Source organism: Struthio camelus, chromosome 3, assembly GCF_040807025.1.
Source record: "Struthio camelus isolate bStrCam1 chromosome 3, bStrCam1.hap1, whole genome shotgun sequence".
Lineage (NCBI taxonomy): Eukaryota > Metazoa > Chordata > Aves > Struthioniformes > Struthionidae > Struthio > Struthio camelus.
In genome coordinates, this window is record NC_090944.1 from 141,593,690 (window position 1) to 141,613,133 (window position 19,444).

The window sequence follows — 19,444 nt, forward strand, 5'->3', positions numbered from 1 at the left end:
ATAAAACCTGCTGGAGGATCTTAATTATGTGTAGACAGAGGTGGAAAAAATAGGCTCGTCAGATTGGTTTTTAAGTTTGTATTTTGGTTCTTTTCACTGTTTCACCACCTCTATCCTTCTGACGTAGTTTTCAGTCTGTCAATAGCACGATTAGTCGTCTGGCTCAACTGTCTTTAAAATATAGTTGGGATTAATAAGGGGATTTAATTGCAGATGTCTAAGAATCTTTCCTATTTGGAGAGGTTTTATTAAGAGACACTTACTCCAGTTTAAGTTTGTGAGCACTTTGCACTGCTCCCATCTGTTCTCCTTTTTTAGGGCTTTAAAGTCATATTTCTCCTACTGATTCATAGCTGTTTTTCTTCTCCCCCGCCGGAAAAATCTGTTGTGAAGGCTGGACTGCAGCATTATTCTTTCTTGCCGGGTATGTTAGGCTTTCCTAATTGAGATGATTGTGTCCTTCTGTCTTCTAGCCAGGAGCCAAGTGAGCTCTTGCTCAAACTTTGGGCTACAGAGTGTCAGGGCATAAAAGACTACTTCAAACCTGACTTTGCGTGTATCTCCATTTCAGGGAGGTCCTCAGGTGGCATGAAACTGGCCCTGCGACAGCTGCCCTTGGACTCTCTGGTGCAGGAGACGAGGGAGCCGGAGAGGAGGTCTTGACAATGAGCAATACCTCAATGAGCAATACAACGAGCAGTACCTCATTGTCTAGCAGATGCAAGGCTACCCTTGATTCCTCAGTCAGGGACTGGATCAGAACGTCTCTTGCTGTTCCATGCCAAAGGGAATATAAGTCTGTTTTTTAGCAGACTTTTCTGCCTTATTTTCAGACATTGCAATAACTGTAACTCAGCTAGACCTGGGGACTGAGCTAGGCTGTCCTAAGACGCTTTGGTATTTTTTGAAAGTCCTTTAGCTATTGGCTGAAGCTCTGTCGGACTGCGTCTGCTAAGCTACCTCATGCATTGTGGTAGTCTGTAAGTAGCGGTAGACCATACTTGGTAATGTACAAAGTGAGAAGGACTCAGTAACTCTGGGAGTTACTGCACTTTCTTGGGGGTTGGCAAGAAACCTGTTTCTAGCCCACAAAAGTTGTGGAGGTGCTAGAGCTGACAGTGTTCCAACCGTATTCCAAGAAAAACAAATAACTTCTAAAGTGTGACTAATAGAAGGTGTTTTTCTCATCTCCCTTTCAAAGCCCCGCTTGATGATATTCCGCAAATTCTGTATGTGCTTTAAATTAAAACCAGTGGCCGAGTCTGGGTGTTTTGTGCTTGGAGCTAGTGACAGAAAGAACAAAGGTGGATTAGTTAAACTAGCAGATCTGAGTTCTCGGTCTACTTCATGCTGCTTACTGAAACTGTGGGAGATTCCCATCAAACAATCCCCTGTAGAGTCACAGTGTTGCCTATTGTCTCAGCCCATAGCACGACCAGCAGAAGATGACGTGTGCTGAGCAGTTGAGCAGGACTTTGATTATCCCCAAATGCTAGATGTTCTGGCTGGGACAACTGAGATGTGAGAGTAGTGCCTGCAGAAGGGCCAACAAACTGGATATTCATGATTCCCCCCTGCCCACCACTGCCTAAGCTTTCTCTGCAGTGCTCAGAAACTCAGCATCATGCAGAATTTGGCCTTACAGCTTACATTCTGACTGTCATGTTGAGTAATCACTCACAAATTATTCTTGAAGAATCTGATCTTTTTCTTCCCACCCACTCCCTTGTCTTTATAACATCTTTTTGCAGGGAATTCCTCAATTTAATTGAGAGCTGTTGAGGTTTAACTCCTTTTGTTAGTCTTTTAATCTGCCTAGTGTCTTTGGGTGCTCTGGAGTTCTCTTGTGAAAAATAGTGAATATGTTCTGTATTTACCTCCTGTGTCCCCTTAGTGATTTTGAAGGTTTCATTGCAGTGTCTCTCTTAGGGTGGCTCTTTTCTGCCCTGAAGGATACGGGCACCTGGAGTGTCTCCTCCTATAGAAGCTGGTCACCCTTGTTTGTTCCTTTTCAAATATGTTGTATTCTTTTCCAGGTGGGTAATCAGATCTGCACACAGTACTCCAGACATGGATGTATTGTGGGTTTAAGTCATAATTGCACTTTCTATTTTTCCAGTATTCTTAGTGTTCGACTTGCTTTTCTGTTCACCTTTGATAGTTGAACTGACCCTTGCAAAGAACTAGCCACAGTAACGCCAAGATGAGATAATAGCTCATTTAGGGTTCATTGCTATGTACCTCCAATCCGCCTTAATTTTTCAGCTTTTTTGTCTACGTTAACTTGCATTTATTGACATTTTGTTGCTTACTCGCCTAGTGTTGAACCGATGTTTGTTGTTGGCTTTGGATGGTATGGTCCATATGTTTGTTCTCATCTGCAGACAATCATTTTACTAGTTACTGCTGCTAAGCTGGCAGTGATGGCAGTAGGTTGAATGCAAAAGGTCCTTCTTGTGAGTATTGGTTACTCCTGTTAACTGATGCCAAGTGTCGCTGAGGTTACTACTGTGAGGATCTTAACTTTACGTCCCAGGCATAGTCATGCCAAATGAATTGTTTACCCATAACAGCTATGTACTAGGCAGTGATGGCTCCTACTTTTTTTTGTTTTTTAACTGGGTGATGTTCATTATCAGTTGGCTTTCCTGACTTTTCAGCTTTCTACCTGAGACCTTGGTTCTAGGATCTGCTCTAGAGAATCTTGCACATGAGTGACCAAATCATCAGGGAAATGAAACCGTAATTGCTCTTACTTCTTTTTTTGGTTTGGGTCTAGCTGTGAGTGAAGCTAGCGCTCCTTCAATTTTAATTCAGCAGAACTTTTACCAAGGTTCAGACCAGCAGAAAGGAGCAAATACTGATTCAAGCTTGTTTTCAGTTCAAGCTTGGTTCCCTGGCGGGAATAAACCCCGTAACCTCTGAGTCCACCTTCAGCCGGCTCCGTTTGAGTGCCTAATGCGTCTCTGATGTTATTACTGCCTCTCCTCTCTCCCCAAAGGGCCAGCTTCTCTGTCTCTCTGCTCTGTTGTGTTCAGTGGAATAATCAGTGAAAGAGGGCAGCAGAGATCTTTTTTAATAGCCTATCTGCCTCAGCTATGAAGAAGAAAGCTGGTAACTAGTGAGGTATTTGAGAGCAGCCCAGTGCAGCACTGCGTGGGGATGCCCGTGCTCACCCAAGGGAAGGAAGCATGTGGATGGAGTATGGTGTGGCACAGCGCAGAGTTGCTAGCGTGTGCCCAACGAGCCATGTTAGTGCAAGGCTAGGCCTGCCCTTAATTACTCTGCCATTTCTCAGATGTTTAAGGGAAGGTCTCAGAATGGTATTGATGATACAGATAATCAGGTGGGATGCACCTACAGGATGTGTGTAAAGCATTCAGGTCTAAAATACTTGTGTACGTTTTATACATATGTGATAACCCTGTTATCATGCATGTATTAAAAAAAAAAAAGTCTGTGCTTTTGGTGATCCTTTCCAACCCAGAAGGTTCCCTGAGCGTGAAGCTGAGAATGACCTTAAAGAGTACAAAGTGAGAGTCATGTTTGAGGGAAACATCGCTCCTCACCTCCAAGGGAGTCTTCTTTAATTCAGTTTATTCTATTCACTGAACACAGAAGCCATTAAACACTGAGCTGGAAGGTGTTGCTCCTGAGTATGTGGAGCTAATGGCAATCAAGGGAGTGCAGCTGATTCCTGGGGCATGTGTTTGTCCAGCCTGGTCTGAGGGACACCCAGTGGTGGCGGTTACATAGCTCCTTGGGGCAATCTGCTCCAGTGCTTCACTGTGTTTGCTGTAGGCCTGATCTTTTCTTAAGAGTCTTGAACCCTGCTGCAATTTTCTTCCTACTACTGCTCAATTGTATCCACTCTGGGCAAGAACAAATCCTTTTCTTCCAGTGTGCTATAGCCTTTCATGTATTTTATGACTGTTGCGTTTTTCTCAGTATGTCATTTCTTCCTTTCACTAAACCATCTAGTTATTTCAGTCTTTCCTAGTAGGTGGTGTCTTCTAGATTGGTAATTTTTATTGCTCTTTGGGCTTCTTCCCACTAGCTTCACCTCTTTCTTGAAATATTGGGCTGTCAAATCATATATTCCTCTTTTTAGCAGCTGATACATGTTGCTTTATAGATCCCATTGTCCATGTAACCTTAAATGAAAACTTTTCCTTCTTTATTAGGGGTTTTACTTCTACCCATTTCAGGGGAAGAAAGGAATTTGTCACATTTAAGCTGTCTTGTTTAATTCACTGTTTGGTTTGTTTTTATGTCAGGTCATGGTGACAGTGTGGCATTTTTTGTTAAGGCTGTGTCTTCCTGTCAGGAAATTCAGGTGAGAGTGTAAAGTGGCTCCCTAGAAAACTTCATCCACACCCCTGCCTGAATTCCTCAGATATTTTTTAGTTTAGAGATATACTTCATCTCCACTCCCCTGCTGTCTTCATGCAGTGCCAATACTTTATGAGGTATCTGGACTTCAGAAGTACTCCCTGAAATTTCCTGGTTGAGCTCCTAAAAATATTTGAGCAATAAGACCCAACAGGCAGCGTGCTTCTGAGCAATTATCGCACACCTCACGTAGCAGCAAAGGGCATCAGCCAAAGGGCTGTAAGCACCCAGCAAATGTCTGTGTGCCTGGGAACGGCACAGACTGACTCCTGCTATGAAGAACAGCAACAGAGAGAGGGGAAAACGAGGGGACAGAGGCAACCTAGACAAGAAGATTTACAGAGTGTTGTAGAAATAAATATACTGCCAGTAGCTCGTCACATGTTCCATTCGTGCATTTACTAAATTTCTGCAGAAATAGATGCGTTTAATCAAAGAAATGGAACTTTTTAACATCAGCTAGTAAGTGAGCATCTGCCAGATTTATTTTCTGGCTGTAAAGTTACTTCTGTAGTGGGGTGGGAAATAATCCTTGATTTATGGCAGGGATGACTTTGTCAGATAGATAACTACACTGCATTTCCACATGCATAACCCAAGGATTGTCTGCCTAAAAACAAAGCCTCTAAACTTTGTTTCTGAAGCTGCATGGGCCGTGTAAATTACCTAGTTGGCCTAGAGATGTTTGTCCCAGAGCATCTTTTTTTGCAATAGTCCTGTTGCCTCTGTTCCCCCATGACCTGGTTAATCCAAAAATGGGTACTTCTTTTTGAGGAGCAGTACTTTTAGAGGAGAGTAGGTGATGGTGGACTCATGAAAAGATGGTAATTCTTATATTAGTGTCTCTCCTAGATTTGTAGATTCAGTAGCTTGCAAGCTTCTCAGTAGCAGCCCTGATGACCAAAGACCTAAATTCTAATTGCTGTGGACCCAGTGCTAAACTCTCAGTGATGAGAATAGGCTAAGGGCCATAGGTCCTATGTGAGTATCTGCAATTCCTGTTAACCTCAGCAGTGCTTAGCACACATTAAGATTACTTCTGGGACCCTCACTATCTTTTCAATTAAATTACTTACCTGTAATGGCTACCTATTAAATGTTAATGTCCTCTGCTCCTTTTTATTGGGTGTTGTTCACCATCTATTATTTTTCTACCACTTTCAGCCTTCTGCCTCTATATTTTCATGCTTAAAGATAAACTCAGCAGCAGCAGTCAGAATCTGGACAGAAATGCCAGCAGAATAAAAGTAGCAGTAATCATTCAGACCAAGGGTTCCACAAATGTGGTATCCTGTTCCCAACAGTAACTGTAAATGGATGCTTAGAGACAATTAAGTGTGCGTGATACTTCCTCTCCAGTATTCTCCCCGCCCCCTAGTACTTTAAAACCAAAGGATTGCCTAAACCTTGTGTGGTATGTCTAGTTATTAACCCCTAGCAGATCTGCCTTTCAGGTGCTTTTCTAGCTTTTAGCTTGAACCCATGTAAATATTTTGTATTTCCAACAAGCAAGGAGTTCTGCAGGTGACTCTTCGTGCAGTGGCTGATAGACCTCCTTTGGTTTGTGTGTGTGTGAAATTTAACTTTCCAATTGGAGCCAATGGCAGACGATCAAGCCTTGTGTCAACACAAGTGACTGCTGTTGCAAAGGAGGTAGCTGAATCCCTCAGGTTGCATTCATCCATCTGTGATTACAAGCCAAGCGGCCGAGTTCTGGAATTAGTGCACTCTTTACCATGCTTTTCCTGGAGTGTTCACAGGGGTTGTTGTTGCCCAGCTCTCCAGCATAGAAGCTGAATATTTTTTCTGCTATGTTCCTACTTTCTGCTGGTGCAGACAAATGGATCTTGGACAGTTAGCTCTTGAGTTGATGTAAATCGGCATAGCCCCATTGGTTTCAGAAAAGCAGCGTTATCCAGAAAAGCAGGTCATCCAAATCTGTTGGTGTGTATGGGCACTGCATAGTTTCCTACTCCTAAAAGTAGCCGAGTTTATGCCTAACTTTAAGCGTCTTCCTAAGAGTTGTGTTGAATGGGAGCTTGTGCAATAAACGTCCTCCACGATACGATATTCCTTCTCCTATATTTCAGTATATGCCGTAGTCAAAATGTTTACACGTGTATTACTGTTTTTATTATAATCCCCAGTGAACTCTTCTCCCCTGCTGGAGCTCAGATATACAGGATAAAGTTAATTGGGCCCTCTTTCAACAGGAGAATTTAGAACTTCTTCAGGCTTCTCAGGTAAAGGAACATGTTTTGGACTGTCGTTATCTCGCACTTCTCCCTTGAGCTATGCAAGGTCAAGTACTGTAAACTGATAAGCATTATTCTAACATTGGAAGCACTTGCATAAACTGTGGTACCTTTCCCTTCTTAACACCTCCCATTTCCTTGCATCCATTTAAATTATTCTTCCCAGTATGGTGCACAAAGGTCTAATACGGATCATGTAACATTCCCAATACAACGAGCGCTTTCTTTCTGTGTTTGCTGGGCTCTGGGGCTCTTCTGCTTTACTTCTGTTCGGTGCTAAAACCCAGGCGTGCTTGCCAGTGATTTATTGGGTATTCATGGTTTCCAGTGATTTACATTTTTCAACTTACCTAAAGGCATTCGTGTTGCTTCAGAAGGATACGGTGGATGACTTTTATGTAAAATACTCTCTTTGCAGTGATTTGGCTTGAATTGAACAGATATTCTCACCTTCTTCACATGAGTTAAAAATAGTACTAGCAGGACTTGGGCTTGAGGAAAAAATAGAAGGAAAGTTTCTATATATAAGCATATTAAAAGTGTGGTGGTTTTGTTTTGTTTTTAGTTTGTTCTAGGAAGAGAGTAAGTAACTCTCTTGGTTTACCGAGGCCTGATGAATCCATTGGCAGTATACAGTGAAGTACAGTCACCAGTCTTTCCCTGGTTACTCCTCTTCTTGAAAGATGCTCTTTCCCTTCCACTCAAGGTCTGGGAAACAAGGGAGAATCCACTCTTCCCTCCCGTGCATAAGGTTTATTGAAGGATCAGCCTCTCTTTTTAGGAGGTTTTCTGGGACTATTTGTGAAGAGATTGCTTCCTTTGGTTAAAAATCCAGACCTGCCTATTCCCGAATGTCTGTTTGTCTGTCTCTCTCTCTGTCCATGTCCAGTTCTAGTTTGATGAAAATTATCTTCTAGCTTTTGGTTCAGGGAACGTCAGTATATTTGTTTTGAGGGATTCCCTGGCAGCCTGTACATCTCTCTATACGTTTTCCCATAATAAGGGGAATCTCTCCATGCTCGAGGCAGTCAATTGCCAGAAGTTAGATACCCACCTCAAAAAGTACCAGCTTCTTAGGAAGATAAATTAGAGCTTCATGCTGTCACAATTGAAATCATTGCAGTTTTCTCCAGCTAGCTAGGTGTCTGTAGGGCACACCTGCCCTTCATCTGGAAGGTCCATCTGACCGCTTATTTGCATATGCTGGGGAAGCAACGTGCGCTGCAGGGTATGTGCCTAAGGCTGCATTTCCCTTTCTCCTCTGCTGGGGTGCATCTTGCCTACAGGCACTAGGAGAATGATTTATACATGCAGTGAGAGAATAAGAGACCAAAATGGCAGCCATGGTGCAAGATTTCAACTGTCCCGAGATACTGGCTGCCTCACGGGCCTGGCTGTCCTCCCAGGCCTTCTCTTTTTTGTGCTAGAAACCTCCCAAACGCAGACTGTGTGACAACTAACACCCTAGCTAAAACTGTAAGGTCAAGGCAGCTGCTAGTAGTTCTGATCCTGCAGTCCCAAGTGGTTCATCCTCCTGTTTCCTATTTTTGCGCTGGTAGACTTCTATAGATGCTAAGAAGAGAGGAAGAGGGGAAAAAGAAGAAAGAAGGTGAGAGTAGTGCCATGGAGTACTGCTGTTCAACTGTGGTGTTTGTTTGCATTATGGATCCCGCAAGACCTAACCCAAAAACAGGTGAAAGCAATTGGTGTTATTCCTGCATTAAAGGCTGAAGGTTGGAACGTTATCTTCACACATCAGGTTCCTCTTTAATGTGTGATTAGTGGTAATCTGACTACACTAAACAGGAAGAAACTGTTGCAGTATCAGATGTTACCAGTGGTAACATTCTGGAATTGATTTTGTTGCCTTTGACAATTTGATTTCCTAAATATCTGGTATTTTGTAAGGCAAGTGTGAAACGACTTGAGAAAGCAAAATCTTGAATATATTTTTTTTCCATGTTCTCATGGCTTTTTTCTTCTGGACTTTCCCAGTGCATCCTTATTACCTGAAAGGTCCTGCCTGTCAAGCAAAGACAGGAGAAGCGAATCATTGGACCTGCTCATTCCCTTTAGGCTTCTTTCCACAGCTCCATCTCTAATCTGGGAGCTATTGCCTGTCTATCATAGTTATCAGGTAGAGAGTTTACTCTGACCTGAACTGGTGCTGATTGTACTGGTTACATCTCATTGGTAAGAGTGGCAGTTTACAGGCAGTATAATTTGAAGAGCTTGCCAAATCATAATTCCTTGTCTCTTCCCCCTCTGGAGTAGTAGAGGACGTTTTCCAGCCTTAACATAGCCAGTAAGCCTGCTCCTGTTGCCTGTTCACTTTCTCAGCTAGTGAGTGTATTTGAATTAAGGCTCATCTTTCTTTTTCCGGCTGCCTACTGCTCATCTCTTCTAGAGCAGGGTGCACTCCTACTCCAAAGGGCTCCCCCATGAGGGTGCCCCAGGGTGCTTTCTCCCTCTGCATTGGCCTGCAGGGCAGACTAGAAGGCCGACTAGACTGAAGGATTTTGATGCAGCTGTTTGAGGAGCCCGGGACATACAGCACAAAACCAGAGGCAGCTAATTAGTGACTTGGATGGAGTTTCCAAATATTCCCTTTCAATGGCAAGTACTTATTTCCAAGTGATAGATGCAGTTTCCAAATATATCCTTTCAACGGCAAGTGCTTATTTCCAAGTGATGGATGCAGTTTCCAAATATTCCCTTTCAATGGCAAGTACTTATTTCCAAGTGATCCCATTCATCCCAAGAACGGCTAACCAAAAAGACCAGGTAAGATCCATCAGTTTTTCTCCTGCCCTTCCCTTCTCCCTGTTAAGGCTGCAGCCCGCCTTGTTGTGGTTTACCACTGAAACAAAACCACGTGAGAACTTAATTCTTGCTCTGTGACTGTCCACCAGCAGCAGTGAAAGTAGTTTTCTCCATCCTCGTGTCTCAAGGAAATGAAAAGATCTCTTAGGGTGTAATGTCAGTTTGTTTTATTTTGCTCTAACATCCTCTGGCCTGAAGTGAATATCTAAAATCCATCAGACAGTATCGCTTGTAATATTTTTGAATAAAGCTGTTGAACTTAAGCTCCCGTAAAACCTGCATAGCAGTTTGTCTTTCTTTTAATATCATTGTTGCATGTTAGCGTTTTAATTGTAATATTCTTTCTTGCAAGGCTTTTAAGGATTACTTCTTGAAAGGTGTTGGAAAGGTGAAAATGATAATTAAATCTTATCTCAAGTGTAATTTTATGATTATGTAGTACTATTCCGCAGAACTATGGTTTTGAAACTGTGGGCAGTGAGCAGATCTCTGGGGTATAACTGAGGAGAAAGGACTAAAACACGACTCCCTAGCTCAGTTATTTTTATGTCTCTATTGGAATGAATTTCCAGTTTCTGAAACTTCTTTGCTCCTTTCACTACTATCATTAAGTAATTATATTAAAAGAAATATTCCTGTCCTTAAATATTGCTGTTTGTCACAAATTGTCAAAAGCTAGAAAGTTGAAAGGTTTCTGTCTGAATTTCCTGAACCAAAGCATAGATGTGTGCACAGACACGTTCTCACAAAGGCAACGCAAACGTCCCGTGGAGTGACTTCAGAGGCTCTCGACTTCTTCTTTCTTGCTGTTACGGTTAGAATATTTTATTTTTGAGACAAGATTATTCTAAACTATCCAAACAGAGAAATAGTAATCCAGTTTTGTGGTTATTGAAACTATTTGCAAGTTTTGATGAAATTCAGACAGTACTGTGGGCTGAAAAGGACAAAATTTCAGAGACGTTTAAAGGAAATGCTTTAATAGTTATCTCAGTGAAACCTCTTTCTTTGATTTTAACAACGTCTTTCATTCATAAATTGTGTATTTAAAAAACAAATACTTTGGAAAAAAAATACACAGCAAACCCCAAAAAGACTTTCCGATTTATGGATTTTGGTAAGAAAAGGAAATCTGATTTTTGGTCATCCTGAACCTATATATTTTAAAAACTCACTTTCACACTTGTGTAGCTGTAGGTAAATCTGCAGGGTTACATCACAGTGAGAGGTCTGGCCTGGGCCAGAGGTCCACATAAGCCCAACCCCAGGTAACATCCGTCCCTCTGCGATGGGATGGAGGGGGATGTGCCTTTTGGAAGGATTCTGGTTGCGCTCTGTAAAGGGCGTAGTATATGTACCTGCCTGTGAGCTCAGCCTGATCCATTCCCAGGTGGAAGCGTATCTGGAGAGGCATGAAAAGAGGAATTATACTGTCCCCATGCACGCACAGATAAGAGGAGGTAACCTGAATGTTTCTGCTAATCATCTAAACCTGCATAATGTTACATTTACATCTCATGCCCATGTAGAATCTCATTTCTTTTATTACAATTCTTTTTCCTTTTATCCTTTTTATTTTAGACAGTTACATGATCATACTTACTGGCAAAGCGCTTTACAAACCTAATTTTTTTTATTATTTCTTTCTTGAAAGAGATTTTTTTTTAATTTTGTATGGCTACCTCCTAATCTTTTAAAACTTCCTGATGAAATATAGATCTAGATAGGGGTTGGTTTTGTAGGTATTGGGCCGTCTTTCTTTCTTTCTTTCTTTCTCTTTCAACCTTTGCAACCTCATAATTGCATGACTTCTCACTGACATTAACGGGAGTTACACGTTCATATGGAGAAAAGAGTACGTTCCCACCCTCTTGCTTTAAAAGTATCCAGTAGATAATATGAAAGGCTTTCTAGTTCTAATGATTTTTTTTTTCTGGTGTTTGTTTTAAAAAGTGTTCCTCTGCAGGGGGTTGATCCAAAGCCCATTGAAGTCAGTGGGAGTTTTTCCATAGAATTCAATGAACTTTGGATCTGGTCCGTAGATAGCTCCGGGAGGTAGCCTTCTCATTTTTTGCAGCTGTCCTTGGGGGCGTTGGAGGAGAGCTGCTGCATTGTCAAGTCCGAACAGTGCAGACCATGCCATTGATTATAAAGCAGAACTCCTGCAAAACTTGGGCTGCGAGGGGGTGGGAGGGCTCTGCCTAATAATCAGTAGCACAATATGGCACTGTAGCAAGGAATTGGCTTTTTAACAAACACATTTAAAGCAACAAAGGAGACTAGACGGTTTTCATTTAAAGGGCAAGCTGCCCTTTATTGTTGGGATCGGAGGCGGATTAGCCCTAGTGTGTCCTAGAACCCTGGGCTGAACGCATTAATGACACTTTCTCTTCTCTTTGCAAAAAAACCAAACAAACAGCTACCCCTGCCCACCAAAAAACCCAGTACCCAGAGTACCTGCCTTTTTAAATGGAGCAATTGAATGACGTTTTTATAAGTTTGCTTTGTAAACCACAAAGGTGTGCTGCTCAGTGGCTTGCAAGTTAGAAGTGAATTGAGGAGGGTGATGTTCCTATTTAGGAACTGCTTCTTCCTGTTCTGCATTTTACTGCATTTTTCACAGCATCCAGTGGCATACAAGTCCTGTCACTCAGGTTGCTGTACGTGTCTATACCATTGTTTTAATAGTTAAATCTTATCTTAAGTTTCTTACGAAGATGGATTTATAAGAACAGGCAGTCCATATGTACCCTTAGAGGGTTTTAAGATAACGATCCTAATTCAGCCCTGACTTTAATCTTGACAAAGGTGCTTGGTCCCAGTCTGTTCTTGACAGGAACGTGTGCAGGAGTTGCCAAGGCAAAGCTCTATGAAAGGCTGGATGGAGTGGCTGGCTGCAGGGTTTTACCTGCTGTATGTAGCTAGAGCTCAGCGAGTACAAGGAGTCATGCAGATCCTGCCTTCCTGTTGACCTTCTTCCTGACAAAATTTCATTTCTCTTTCCAAGGCTTTACCTGTCAGTAAGATAGGAGTTGAAAGACAGAGGTTGAACATTTTTACGTTTGTAAGCAGGCTTGTTCTCAAACAAAGCCATTATTTTGAAAAACTAGTGATTCCATTTAAATAAATTAGTAATACCTGTGCATTACTAACTTTTATGTTTGTGCTAAAGAAGTCTCTTGTAAATTCAAACACATTTTTTTTTTGAAAGTTAGCCCTTGAAGTTTGTTTAGTTTTGATTGAGCAACTGCAGGTGCCTTACTCTTGTAATTTTGTTCTCATCTGATAGAAAGATTATCCCGTTTTTATAATGCTCTTATTTGTCACAGTGACGCTATATACAATGGATTTTTTTGGGGTCTGTGTGTCTGCCTCTTAGGTTACCCAGCGTTCCATAAAACGTGTGAGATTTCTCCAGATACTCAAAATGTTTCTCTTTCTCCTCCTCCTCGTTATCTGGCTTGGGTAGAAATTGAATAGAGCTGGTTAATGGATGGGGCGGATAGGGGAAGGGAACATGTGAAGCTTCTAATTACTTTAATCCCTTTTCACATCAAACTGGCAAAAATTAAATGAATTCCCAAATGTGAAGCAAAGAGAGCAGCCTGCTTCAGAATCGGAGAAGGTACCTGTGAGGCTCTAGGTGGGTGGGCAGCAGGCTGGATTGTCCCTGTGCTCCACAAGTGTTTGGATGAGATGGTCCCAGGTGGTCAAGTACATGAGGAAGTTCTTTGGATGGAGTGTGGCGGTGTTCCAGCTCACTGTTTACTTATTAGAGATGGCTTGATGCTCAGTTTAGGGGAATAAGGCTAGACAAACATGGGTTCTGTGCCAAGTCCTGGATTGAAGCTTACCTGGGAAGTTGCACCAAATAGTGCTTCTGGCTGCTGCATGCCTGCGTGCTCTAGGTCCCACGTGACGATGAGGATGTGCCCTTGCAGAAGTCAAGTGAGAGATGTTGCTCACTGTAGCAGAGAGAGCCTGTGGTGCTGTGGATAAGCCGTTCCTCTAAAGAAGGGAGGATGAGGTGCTACAGTTCTTTTCTGAAGGTCTTGTGTACCATGCACACCTTTGCATTGCAGCTGAGAGTGTGTTCGTTGCACTTAGATTATTGGTGATGTTGCTTGGTTTTAACCTGTATAATGCCACATGACCTACATGTGTGCCATACTGTGTTAATACACTGTATGCATACATGTGTGTATGCACATATAGCTTACATATAGAAATATGTATAGTATGTTTCTGATTAACCTGTTCCTTAATTTGTTTGTTTGTCATGCTCTGTGTTCTCCTGTGTGCTTCACTTGAATGAGCAGTTTACCATGCTTTTATTTCCAATAGGTGAGTCAGACCTCCTTTTTCTCCATGACTTTAGGGATCTGGTCAGTATTGCCTGAAGCTAGATACATGTTTATTTGCATTTATAGGTACATTTAAATCTCACTCCCAAGACCTTTCTTCTCCTCTGTTGAAGATATAAATGCCTTCTCTTTTTTCATCAATAGCTGTACAAAGAAGGAAATTTATATTTAATGAGGGCCTGTCTCCTGGTGTTTACAAATTCCTCCGTGACGAGCCTACAGCACCAGCACATGGAGACATTTATACTCTAATAGGATTTACCTTTACAAATATCTGAAAACCTTTTAAAGCAGAGATTAAATTGTTTAGCTCAATATTTAATCTGTTACTTCCTCTTTAAAGATGCCCAGTGGAATTTGTCATACACTGAGCTGATAACACATAATATTGATCAGTCATAAACATAAAACAGAGAAATCTCAGGAAGTCTTCTGCAATCCTTTTCTTTTTAATTAAATTTTGATCTGAACTGCTTTTGATTAATTTTCTTATTTGTAAGTATGTGAATTCTGGGGGCCAGCAAGTTTCTTAAGTTGCCTGGCATTGGTCTCTGGTGAGTGGCTTAGCTCAGGAACAGTATGATTGCATTTTTATGGTTTTCAGATATTTAATAGCTTCTTCCTGTCATTTTCTGAATGAGTGAATAAGGTTTAGCCCTCTGGGAGCCAGCGCAGCATCGGAGAGTGGAGAAAATGACTCGGATCTGTGTACTTGACTGATTGCCTTAGTCTTAATTGTTCTCTTAATTAGCTGCAGTAGCAACTGCATCTGGGGAGAGATCACGGTATTGGTAAACAGCTCCACCTTGGAGCTCTGTGTAATGCCTTTTGGAAACATGACAATGAGCTCTGTATCTCCACTGAGACAGCAACCTGCCAAATCTTTACCCCCTGAAGTCTTTGGTCTCCTCGTGTGATCTGTCACTCTCATCTGTGAGATGCAGGCCCCCAACTGTTTGTTCTTAAAGAAATTAAGCTTTAATATGCCAAAAGCCAGCTTTATTGAGCAGAATGAGGGAAGGGGAAAACAAAAGAGTGCTGGTGGCGAGTTGTTTGGAAAACTTGAGGGCGTTTCCCAGATTGAAAGTGCACGAGAGAGAGATGTACTTTGGTGAGTCAAAGGAGGCTTGAAACGTTTTACGGTGGGAAGCCCAAGCAAAGCAAGGTCAGAGGCAGCACTGTGTGTTGGATCCCAGAATAGCTCAGAGCCACCTTCTTGCCGTGAGTACCAGCTCGAGTCATCGGTGCTGGTGCCGGTGCAAGCCATCCATGCCTGCAAAGGGACTTTGTCGAGCGACACAAAAATACTGCGTGGCAACTGAATTAACCACCGGTCCAGCCTCATTTCCCATCCACTCAGTGACCCTCTCTGAACAGAGCGCTGGGACTTGTGATGAGGGATGTTTGTTTGGGCTTGCTCATACTGCTTAGGGAGAGACCTGGTCCTTTGTTTAGTGTTGTTCCCAGCTTTGAAGGTTTGGGGAGGGCGGGAATAGGTGGAATCTGGACCAAACCACCTCTTTGATTTAGTGTTGCAGGAAAACAAAACAGCTGAGCACATTTTTTGAACTGTAGCGCTGTCCTCACCTTTGCTGTTTTCTTTTTCAAATGGATAGAGGTAAACAAATGGGCCAAGCTTAACACCCTTATCAAAACCACTCATGCTTTAGTTCCTTTCTGATTGTTAATTAGAGGGGTATCTTCAGATTTGCCTCTACTCTGAACCGAAGAGTCGCATGATTTAGTCTCTTTCAGCTTTGCGCTCTAGTTTTGCTATAGTACGGACAAGGCCAAATTAGACATGGTGGCAGGTCACTAAAACCGACGTTTTTCAAGAACATCTGCTATGCTTTAGGAGCTTTCATTGCTCAATGCCTAGCCCAAGATAAAGCCATCCATTTGCGTAGTGAGATTGGACTGAGGTGCTTCATTCATCACCCAGCCCAGACCCTGAGCGCCTATGTGAGCGTCCATGACATTCAGAGCAGCACTGCACCAACAGCAGAAAATGTCAATTCCAAGTTTGACTGAAGAGGGCCAAAAATGTTTGATTATTTTTAATTAATTACACTGCCTCCCCCACCTCAAGCGAATGAACCTACTGTAACATTGCAATATTCCCTTTTCAGTTGATAACTTGTTTCATTTTATGTGCACATAAAAAAAGAAAAGAAGAAACTTGATAGGTTATTTGCTTTTTTCCTACCAAAAATAAGTGCAGGATTATGGGAAAGCAGGAAAAGATTTGTTCCTATGCCTCACCTGACTTTCAAAGGACTTGTTTGTAGACTAGGCTGAGATGCTAGGCTGAGTATTTCTATCTTAAATGCCATCAATGCCAAAAATCATGTCTTTTCTGCTTATCACAAGGGTTTAATTCATAACCTTGACAGTCATGTTAGTCTATTTATAATTAGAAACTGCTTCTTAGTAAAGCTAACTATATAAACCAAATGGAGTTTAGAGTAACCTTGTCCCTGTCTAACAAGAATTTGTGGGAGTTCTTTTGCATTGCAGCTCTGCCGGATTTTACAACGCTTCTCCTGTAGGAACGTATTAGACATCCTTCCTCCCTAAGGTTTTCAGTGTTACAGTACCCTCCATAGCCAGGCCTGAATAACATTTGCTCTAAAACTTCTATTGAAACCCTTGTTGAACTCTTTGCTGAGGAAAGAGGACAAGTTCAGACTAATAACGATCAGATAATGTGCACAGGATAAAAAAAAAGCCATTTAGTCTGGTTTGTAGTAGTTAATTTTGAAATTAGTAGTGATGGTTAAACTGCATTTTATTATATGAAGGGAAATAAAATTCTATAGGGAGCAGATATGTGCTGGAATCTGGTATCAGCAGTGGTTAAAGTTTTATGGCAAATTAACCCGTCCAAAGAAACAACCAGAAATTCAATCCGGATAGAAAAAAGCTATTTAGCATTCTAAGCCTAGTTTACTGCTTTTGAATTCCCATGGAAAATTGAAAGGGTAAATACAATTTAAAAGAATTAGCAGCGAGGTGAAGAAATTTAATGCCTTCGGTGTGACCATTGCAAGTATCCTTTTGACTGTTTTGTGAACAACGTAAGCATGAAAACCATTAGCAGCTACAACAAAGTTGTAACCTAAGAGGACATTCGACAGGGTGCTCCAGTATTTGGAGGAAGGTGGCTCTGTGTCTGGGTGTCCTTTCTTGCCCATTTGACAAAACCTCTGATTGATGTAGAAGCGTCATGGGAGACACTTGAAGAATAAGTGAAATGTATTCTGGATGCAGAAGGACTGTGAGATTAAGACTGGTTAGAGAGGACATGTAGAATAATAGAGGTGCATAAAATGTAGGCAGGGGGGAAAAAAGCACTTGGGTGCTCCGAGTTAACCTTCCTGATGAGAAAGATTTAAGGAGGGCGATAGCAAGTAGATGTTTGTGCCCAGGGCGTGACTGAGGCTGTGTTACTGCCAGGCAGTGCTGGGTCCCAGGAGCCTGGCTGTGATCCCTGGAGGGCCAGAGCCTGCCTAGCTGCGGAGAGCATCCGTGGGTAGCGAACTGTGGCTGGCACCATAGATTTGTAGCAATAGAAGATTTTTATCTCTGCTGTTACATGAAGAGAGTGAAGTTGAGATATATGATATGGAACTCGTGGGTGTTTGCAAGCTTTTAATCAATGCAGGAAATATTTCTGTATATGTTTAAAAATGTTGTACGTTTCCCCAATGGGTATCTCAGAAATAATGTATACTTGCTCTTGGAAGACACTTATGTAAGCTCGTTCTCACATGATGACAAATGAAGATATTCATACTCCACTATTTAAGCCAAGACAAAACCCTAAGAGTCAGTGAGCTGACTTCTAACTGCAATTGTACTCGTATAAATCCAGAGTCCCTCCACTGATTCAGGAAAATTAATTATTCTGAGGAAACCTGTAGCAAGACCAGAATATGATCTAATATAAATATTACTTTTGAAAGCCTTATTTAATACTCATGGGTGACTGACTAATATGTTCTAAGGGCAAAATATAATTAGCAGCAATATAGCTAACTCTAATTTCTAGGTTTTTTTACCAGACTGTATTTATAATTTCCTTTACAGTTTGCCCTGTAATATTTTTAAGCTAATTTGGATAAATAAGGCTGTAAATACATTTTGCTAGGTGGGTCAAGAAGGCTTTAGTTGCAAGTAGACTTTTGTGCTTGTTGGAGTAGACATGGTTATCAGTCTAATGCAATGGAGAGCAACAGTCACTCGTACTGGAACTAGGGAGTGGTTTGTGCAGGAGTGGTATTGCTAGCCCCAAGTGTTCATAAATCTAAAAAATAATCAGTTTTTTTTTTTTTTAAAGTGAAATGGAGAAATAAAGTATACTGGAGACTTCTCATGGTTTGCTACCTGACCAAGAAGTTTTAGGATTTCCATGAGGCATAATTTTAAGCTTCTCTGTACTGTCAATTTGTATCGACTGATAAGGGGAGCGCTGCCAGAGTTTAGGGAAGATTTTGGCTGGGAGAACTGGCCGCGGGGGTTGCGAAGGGGGAAAGGCAGACACCAGGACAACCGGCTCCTGGGGCGGCATACGGCAGCCTCCCGTTCTGCCGGAGTGCCGGAGAGGGCAGAGCCTGGCACGAGTGGGCAGCCCTTCCTCCTGGGCTTTCCTGCTTTCCCCAGGGCTTTGCAATGGAAATGTGCTTTGCCAGCTGATGCAGGACTTCAGGAGAGGGGCACAGTGCTGATTTTGCTCTTAAACAGAATGGTTTTGCTAGCTTAAATTTTTTTTAATCATAAGTTATTTATTTAAATGTTAATGTATTAAATGTTAATAGGGTTTGGTGTTGTGTGTCTAAACAGCATGACCCATCTAGTTGACATTGTAAGCTCATGCTCTGTTTTGTACACAGCTGAGCGTGGTGTTGTTGTTCAATAAATAATAAATTATAATCAACATCATTAAAGTCCTTCCTCTGATTGCTAAAATAATATGAAAATAGGAAGGAAATTACTTTGTGCACTGGTTCCTGTGTCTTTCTGGTGTCAGGAACGTCAGTTGTTAGTAGCTGACTGCCTTCAGCACTTCTGAAAATGCCAGTCTTCATTAGAAGTTTTGCAATATGTACCTGTGGGAAAAACACAGCTCATGACTACAGCCTTTCCTGTGGCTGTTTGGAGCAGGGCAGATGTAGTTTCCTCTCTCCTGCCACAGCTAGCAACGGACAAATGATTTTGGGGCAAATGCTGTATATTGGAAAGCACAATTTCCATATAAATGGTATTGAATGGTATTGAGATTAAGGAGAAAGTAGGAAGAGAAAAAGCAGAGAGGAAGTGGTGATGCCAAAAACAAAGGAAGACAAAAGGGAAGGCTAAAAAAAAGCATAAAGGAAGGCAGGAGAGAGGATGAGAGGAGCAGAAAAATACGACAATAAAAAAATAGTAGAGGCAAAAATGCACACCCAAATTTCTGTGTCAGTTGAGTTTTTGGAGAGCTCTATTCTCAGTAATATTTATGCCTGAACTTCACTATCGCTGTAAAAAAATGTTAAATTGTGCAGGCCTACTCTAACGTTGCAGGGCAGGGGGTAGCCACTGGTTTTGGATAATAAGAAAATACTGTCTTCA

The 19,444-nt window shown here is 41.8% G+C and overlaps 1 long non-coding RNA gene across 2 annotated transcripts in view; it reads left to right on the forward strand.

Moving 5' to 3' along the window:
* The window catches only part of LOC104151865 (uncharacterized), a 228,779-nt gene that overhangs the window by 150,275 nt on the left and 59,060 nt on the right, over window positions 1–19,444 (forward strand). The window lies entirely within an intron of this gene.